Below are 8,532 nucleotides of genomic sequence, written 5' to 3'. Positions count from 1 at the left end.
AAGGCTACTAGGAGGCATGTGCGAGCTTCCGGCATTTCACGCTTCTCAAGCTACAGAGGAAACGCGTGTCGAGCGTGCACTACATGCCACCGACAACCATCGTGAGGGTTGATAGTGGAAGCTTCCAGCCTCCAACTTGCCAACCATCGCCAGCCATCCTTTGGGCAGTCGGTGACGGTCCTGACCAATACTGGCCGCATGCCCGGCGGCAGGCCTCGCCGGTTGTCGTCTGGGGATACAATGGCGGGCGGCGTCCGCTCGGCCAATGATCTGCTACCCTAGAGGTGGCGGGTCGGTGCATCCTTTGTTTAGCCGGCGACCACCTTGCCCCTCCCTACTTGAGCTTTGATGAGCTGGCTTCGATGTCGAGAAATGTCGGATCGGCTATTCTTCATCTTGGCAAAGAAGTCGCTCGATCGACCTCATGCCCAGGGCGTTGACCACTTTGACCTCCCGGGACGAGCCCCCACCTTATCACGGATCACGTGCCTTCCTCTCAAGTCTAGTCGAATAAGGTTGCAAGTCCAGTGTCCGGACAAGTAGTGCACGGCCGACCGATTGGCCGATCGACCAATGGGTTGGTTGGATCTCGATCGGCCCGTAGGGATCTTTCTTGCGGGTTGGAGCTTACGGATATGTTTTCCTCATTGTCCTGAGGCGAGCCGATCAATGTCGGCGCCACAGAATCTCCTCGGGGTATCGTAAGTCACCCTCATTAAGGCCGAAACGTGCCACACCCATTAAATGCTGCAGCAGGCGTCGATATCGTCGCCGCCGGCGTCGGTGACATCCGCTGATGTGGCGTTTGGCGGTTTAAATTCAGCGCTCGTTCCCTAGATCCATTCTTTATAAAGCGGTATTAAACTCCATCGCTTGCCTCACTGTGCTCGCGATTGTGTGTTTGGTTTCTCCAGCGAACCTCGGCTTTGTTGCGGTGCTCGCATTCGTTTCCTACTGCAATCCTCTCCCTCTCGTGCTTTCCTTCTCCCTATTTGCGCTTCGCTGCTTCTCCGCCAATACTCCATCTAGTCCCTTTTGTCCCATTTTGCATTTTCTCCCCTTCGTTCCGAATTCTTTGCTTTAGGTTTGACGATGGCGAGTTCTTCCGACTCTAGGCTAGCTCTCGCGGTATAATACCATAGCTCGATTCCATCGCGCCAAGCGCGCTGATAAACACCTCTGACATCGCCGACTATGAAATAGTTCTGTCCGACGAATCCCAATGATCCGCCGAGTTGACACAATTTGTTTCTTCCGAGACCAATTCGGTCGGTCATTCCCATCCACCCTTTTTATAACCGAATTACTTCCAGCCCCGCTCGCCCATTTTCCTAACTCCTTTCACGCTGGTAGTGTTAATACATAACATTCCGCCTCGGGTCTTCCACTTCTATTATCCCAAGCAGCCATAGGCACCTTTTCTAATCCGGGATCGGTTTGTTTTTTTGACAAAATGCCCACTTCCAACAAACATTGGAAGAAGTACTTCTTTTGAGACTCCTCGAAGCTACTACGAGACCAAATGAGTAGGCTTCTTCCTCTCCTCAACCCGATTTGAAAAAGTACAAGACCGGTCGGACTACCTCCACGCTAACCTGCGGCGACTTGAAGTTCGACATCCATAAGTTGTTGTCGGAGGGTGTACTGTACGAGTTCGACCGAGCAACCTAGGTATGCAATTTCTTAACCTTCTTCCTTGAGTCTAACTAATTTTTTCTTCTTTTTCGGTGACATCATGATGCACGGCCACCACGACATAATGAAGGTCGTGCAAGGCAATTGAGGCAGGCGGCTGGAGATGGAACGACCTACAGTCGGCTCACGGAGAGGGGTGGGGACCCCAGGCTAGGACTGAGGGGCCGACCTGCTAGCGAGGGTGAGGCGGTTGACCCACCTGGTCAAAGAAGTGCGTCCATACTAAGGGCTCGGGTCGGGCCATGAGTACCGCTCACTCAAAGAGACGGGCGCACACTCTCACTCCACCCAGACGTAAACAAGCTTGGGAGGCACCCCATCTCCGGCCGCAGTGGGCTATTTCCTTGATCGGACCGTCTTTGGCTAAGCTACTAGACGCTCGCTCGAGCGATCACTTCCTCCTCCAACTAAGTGGAGGATAACTGTTCACTATTCTTCCGGTCCCTACACCCCAGCTTCCGACCCGACAACCTCCTCTTCGATCGGCGGCCCGTGCAAATCCATCAGCCATTCTTGCTGTGGCCGACGGAGGACCTTCATGCGGCGGAGACCACCTGACCTCGGCGATCCGGTCTATATTCATGGTCGGCTCCGTATGAGGAAGCAAGGGCTGTCGATGATGAAATATCTGGCGCCGATAGTCATCGGAAATATCCACAGGTTAGTATTATCAACTATCAATTCATGAGTTACCTCGATCGACACTAATGCTTGCTTGCGTTACGGGTGAAACATTGCCATGTGCGTTGGCTCTCAAGTGGAGGACGGAGGCTCAAGATCTGGAGGTGCTTCTTCTCCCCTAGACCATTGGCGCTCGTGCCGACCGAGAAAAGGCCAACAACTTCTCCGGAACAATGAAGTCGTGACCTAGCCAAGTTGGTCAGATCGGTATAGCGAAGACTTATGGCTTCAGCCGGAGCTCGAAAGCTTCCAAAACGCCAGGCGCCCGCCGACTTGGAGGCTCGTCGGTTGTGAGAAGATCAGAATGTGATAACTCCCGGTTGAGGCGGGAGCCGTTCGGCTAAGGGCCGAGCTCAAGATCGTGCGAAGCTCCTCGAAAGGATCGAGAGCCTCCCGTCTTGCACTAACAACCTACCGGGAGGCAGGCCCCTCACGGTCCTAAGGCAAATATCTCCCTCGGACCAATTCCTTGAAAAGGTGACCAATCGGATTGTCAGATTAGCCACGATCTGCATCGATCCTCGGCCGGCTACGACGACCACATCTCACGAAGCCCTTGTCCGCCAATGATGTTAACCGCGTCACCTCTCGACTCCATTCATGACAAAGCCTTTGACTATATCGAGTGAGTGAGGGTTTTGTAAGAATATATATATATATATATTTTTGGAAGCCTTGAATGTATTCACTGCCATCGGTAGTGTTTGACTTATTATCAATGTAGTTTTTGTGATTTTCTTCAAATGTTGTCTTTTTGCTAGTATCTGTGTATAGTCTTGAGCGACTTCTACGACCGTACTTTCATTATTGATAAATTCGTTAGGATCATACCTCACGGTTTTAAGGTCGCCAGTATGACCACAGGGTTTATAGTTATCAATTCTCTACGGGTTTTACGTGGCTCCTCGGAATTTTAAAGTCCCGACCCTAGGGTTTATAGTCGCCTCGACTCTAGGGTTTAACGCGTCATCGACGATTTGGTGAACTTTAAGGTCGTTCGACCATTGGTGGAGGGTTTAGCGTCACGCTCGATTTGGTGAGGCGGGGTTCAGTCGCCACTTAGCCGTCGGTGGATACTAGGTTTAATGTCGCCTCGGCGATTTGGTGAAGAAGGGTTTAAGGTCGCTCGATCATCGGTGGAGACCTAGGTTTTATCGGTGGAGACTGAGTTTAACATCGCTCAGCGAGAATTTTGGTAACCTTTTTTTCATTCTAATCCTGCACTCAAAGAGGCAAAAATGGAAGTACACCTCAATTACATTGGTACATTCTTTCGGTCATCGACTCGGTATAGTGGAGATGGTTCGCTCAGAGATATTCTAGTTGTAGTCTTACCCGTCCTCTGGGTAGTACTGATGATTCTCCATGACTTTGAATGGTCCAACCACGGAGCTTCTAGTTTAGTATTGTTGTGACCAAATTTCACCTTCTTTCACATGGTGACTTGGAGCGACCTGGGATCACCGTCGATTGTAGTTTTGTCTCATCCTGCCTGCTGTAAGCCATCGGTAGGAATGAGCGCCTTGTTCGCGTCTCGTCCCACAGTCAGCTCTAGAAGCCTCGCTCGGTGTTGTCATCGTTGTGAGTGTTGTATTGATTGGACTCGATTCAAGCGAACCGGAACATACTGGACAGGGTTACCCGTACTTAAAGTCGGAGCAGGGTTGGTGAAGTCAGGTGCAGGGGGCGCTGAGGGGGCTCTCGATGTGGTTGAGCATGGTTTGACATGCGAGAGAACCATCATCAATGTCTGTCGCCGCTTCGTGGTGAGTGCTTGGATCATTCTACACGCCTATAAGTCCTGTTGGAGGTTGGTACACGGGAACTCAAGTGCCGGTCAAGTCTAGATACAGGTTAGATGAATTACAGACACGACCGCCCCAGCGATGCAATCTTTGTTTGCGCATCTGAATGTCGAGATGATATGATATGCAGCATTGAATTTCGTTAGATGAATTTTGGACGGGTTAGGTTATTCGGTGTGGCCGAAGGAGAAGTACGAGGTCTCTCGGCCATAGAGCCGAAATCCTGATAATAATGCTGCTTCTATCGGTCCGGTCAGGACAAGCTTCAGCGAGCTCGGTTGATGCGAGCGCATGTGCGATGCTCTCTGAGTCCTCCAACAACAAGGGGCCAGCCAAGTACTCAGGGTCTCACGATTTGGGGAGAGGAGTCGGTGGAGCGATATATATATAGTCAATATCTTCCTTGGCATCCTAGCAGTGCTCAGCGGTGCTTAGAATAATCTGCGCTGGACCACTGTCGGTGCCCCGATGCGCATTTACTCAGGGACCATCCTCGATGCTCGGAGAAGGTCCCGATGATTTAGTCGCTCACTCGGTATCGCTGGGACCATCCTTCTGGCTCGTAAACTGTCTCGATCGTGATAGGCGTGTTCTTGCTCTGTACAGGCTGAGTTTGCACACCTCCTGTTGAGAAACCAGTGGCGTGAGACCTCCAGATACATATCGATGCCAATGATGACGCTGTGGCACCGAGGTTTGCTGGGTCTGATCATGAAATTCCGTGCAGAGAGAGTGACCGGATCGCACTCCGCGCTGATCGTCGATCGGTCGATGGCGTTGTCGGTGTGCACCATGGCTGATCCATGGATTGTTCCTCAGTATTCATAGCTGGCAAGGTTGCCAATTCTCATCCGTTTGTTGTCTCATTGATCACACGAAGATTGCCTAGATTGATACGATCTAGACAGACGATCGATAAGCGCTTGTTAGCTAACGAACCACATCACTCCTTCTCCACACGTTGTCTTGCCTGCCGTTTTGGTATTCCAAAATCAGCTATCTTCTTCGAGAGCCTTTATATACTCGGTTAAGTTCGGGGTTTTGTACCTACGTTGCAAAATAATTTCGAGGATGACCCTGGCTCTATTGACTAATCTGCTCAAGTGATTCTTCATTGGAGTCTTCGGGCTAAATTGGGCTAGTGAGTCAATCTGGTATATACGGCACAAATGCGAAGACCGGTTGTAAATGTCTCCTGTCTTGCGTGTTCAATACGATGCCCGTGAATGCGAGGATAGATAGCCGACGATCATACACGTGAATCGACCAAACCGGACCCGTGTTGGACCAAAGTGATCGAAGCGCACACGTTCACATAGTTCATACAGCTGCGCTTACTTTCACGCTAAATATTGATCGGATGGTTGGAACAATACCGTGGTCACCGACGGAAATGATAGCACTCGTTTGAACGTGAAACGAGCGAGAAACGTACAACACATCGAAGAGGTTCGGGATCAAAGAAGGCCCAAGAACTGAAACACACACTCGTCGTTGGTGAATATGATAATATTTAACTAAGTATACGTGAAAGTAAACAACACGCTGTAGTAGTAAGGCAGCGGCAAAATCGGGCGGTAACTAGTTTATCCGGTCGCAGTTTTCTTTATCTAGTCTATCAGGCCACTTGTGACTCATTATACCGATAACTCGGTTGGCCTGGTAAGCCGACCTGCCTCGATCGAATTCACCTCAGGTGATTGCCATGCCTCGGGTCTCTGTTCTCCACGAGCGTAGTCAGCCTACGAGACGAAGTCCTATATACGGGTGGAAATTTCGATGGTCCTCATGGTCGACAAACCTTACGGCTTCGGCTCGCCTTTCATCGACCTCGAAAGGGCGTCAAGTCAAGGGCACGCTGAGACCACTTGTGACGCCACATGCTGCAAGGCTATAGTTTTGGCCCCGCAAAACATATCCAAAACACACATGCGAAAAAGTTAATAGAATAGATAATCAGATAAATCATCGGCTGCTGCGCAGACTACGACTAGGCACAGGTTCTGACGCGGGATGAGAAGTCCATGACCTCAGGCTAGGTCACTCCAGCTGGCGGCGTCCCTCATCTACTACACCTCGAGATTTACTTGTGCCACGACGGGACGGACTCTGGACTGGACTGCTGGGATGCCTGGATGCGGCCTTAGTGGACTGGACCTTGGACCACCTTCACTAACTTCTTTCGTTCACCAATCTTCCACTTGGTTCACTGTGAATAGACCACCAGACTCCACCTAGGGTTACCACCCCTAGGACTTTCTGACCTAGCTCTCGAGCTCGACCTTCCACCTTCCGTGCATGGGGTTACCCTTTAGAACTTTCCTGTGCGCAGCTTGCGCTACTTTTAAGGACTTAGACTTAGGATTCCTAAGCAAGGTCCATGAACCTTGTTAGAATAATAACACTCCTTAACTATGAACCTGCCATTATCAAACACTGATCCGCATGGGATGCTTCCGCCATCATCTCCCCTTTGATTATGACACGAGTCAAGTAAAATAGATAAATATTTTCAAAGTTTAAGTGTACACAAAGAATGCAGCAAGCCAATAACTTAAACTTGCCCTTATAATAAAGGCTCTCTTTATAAAGTTGAATTTTCCTACTTTTAATTTTTCCTACTCTCCCCCTTTGCCATTTATAAAAAATAAGCAAGTTTGAATAATTCTAACTTTTCAAGCAGATTTTATAGTTTGAAACATAGAGAATTAAATAAACATTAGACTTTAAAGAGGGATAAAGATACTTTGATAACACTTAGATTTTTGAAATTAATTGTAGAATTCTTAGCTAAGTGAAATAAGGGTCTAAAGAGAAATATTTCGTCAACTGAGTTTAAGAGGCTAATAATACGTTGACTTTGAAGGATAATGTTAGCCAATTTTTGAAACTTAGTTGAACTCTTTGAAGAATATGTTGTAAAATTTGAAAAACATATTGAAACATACTTCAGGAAATATTTTGAAAGTCTTATCTAAATTTTGAAAATCTGTTAGAAAAAAAATACTTAGCTAAATTTTGAAACTCTATTAGAGGAAAAAATATTTAGCTAAATTTTGAAAATCTATTTGAGGAAAAAAATACTTAGCTAAATTTTCAAAATCTATTTGAGGAAAAAATACTTAGCTAAATTTTTAAAATAAATTAGAGGAAAAAATACTTATCTAAATTTTCAAAATAAATTCGGAGGGTTTTGTTTGGTACATATTTTCGTAATTTTGAAAAAGCTTTTTGAATAGAGAAAATAAGTTTCAAGATACTTAAAGGCAAAGGAGGATTAATAAGTTTAAAACCATAATGTCCATTGTCCAAGCATGAGCTGAAAAGGGATTGCAAATTAATTAATTTCTTTTTGTAAGGTATCAGAGCCCTAATGTCTAATCAAAAAAAATTTAAAATCAAGCACTTAACTTCTTGGCCACATGTCTAACCATCTAGCTACTAGCTGATTGCCTAGAGGACAACAACCTTCACTTGATTAGTCAAGTTAAGTCAATAGATTCAGTTAGATTTCACTAGTGCTGGATGACTGAACTTGATTAATGTTAAGTCGGTTTTTAATGCCCAAACTCACTATGACGCACAGAAATAAGCATTCTGGAGTCCAGGCAGAACCCTATGCATCTCACACCGTTCTAAGTTTTACAAACACAAACAAGTTATGCCTAGTGTGCTTGTGAGATGCTGTGGTTGAAACTAGGGGAACATGATTTCTAGGAGGAGGATCCTAGGCTAAATCCAGATTTAAAAAAAAAACTAAGAAAACTGGGATTTTGAAAACATTATTTTTTCCTAGTTTTTAAGATAATTTCTGAAAAAGAACATTTTTGAAGAACAAAAAGAATTTTAAAGTGAAGATTGTAGGAAATTTGTTTGAAAATTAAAATCTATTCTACCCAATACATACCAAGAATAATGATATCAAAAGACTGGTAAGCAGAAATGAGCAGAGTAACATAAGTATCACTAGACTAGAGAATGAAGAAGTTGTCACTGTAGATACAATATAGCATCGGGTTTGATGGAGGTTTGCCGCTGAGGAGGTCGTGCAATCGTTTGAAATTTCGCTCGTCCGGGTTCGTTGTCATCGGCAGCCAATTATCAGAAGCGCGGGCGAATAACTCGCTAACTATCCTCTCGATCGTAGGGACGGATCGGAGAAGGCGATGACTATCTAGAACAACCGTCCACACTTCCGAGATGGTTGAATCTAGGTCGGTCCGTGAGTCGGTCCGTCCTCGATTCTCGTATGGAAGGTGGTTGAGTCGCATGGTCAGAGGTGAAGCAGTGATGATGGCAGTGCCGAGGATGCAAAAACTCTGCCAAGAAGTGGGCGGCAAGTCCAATAAGT

This window comes from Zingiber officinale, chromosome 11B (genome assembly GCF_018446385.1).
Source record: "Zingiber officinale cultivar Zhangliang chromosome 11B, Zo_v1.1, whole genome shotgun sequence".
NCBI lineage: Eukaryota > Viridiplantae > Streptophyta > Magnoliopsida > Zingiberales > Zingiberaceae > Zingiber > Zingiber officinale.
Note: the sequence above shows the minus strand (reverse complement) of the source record.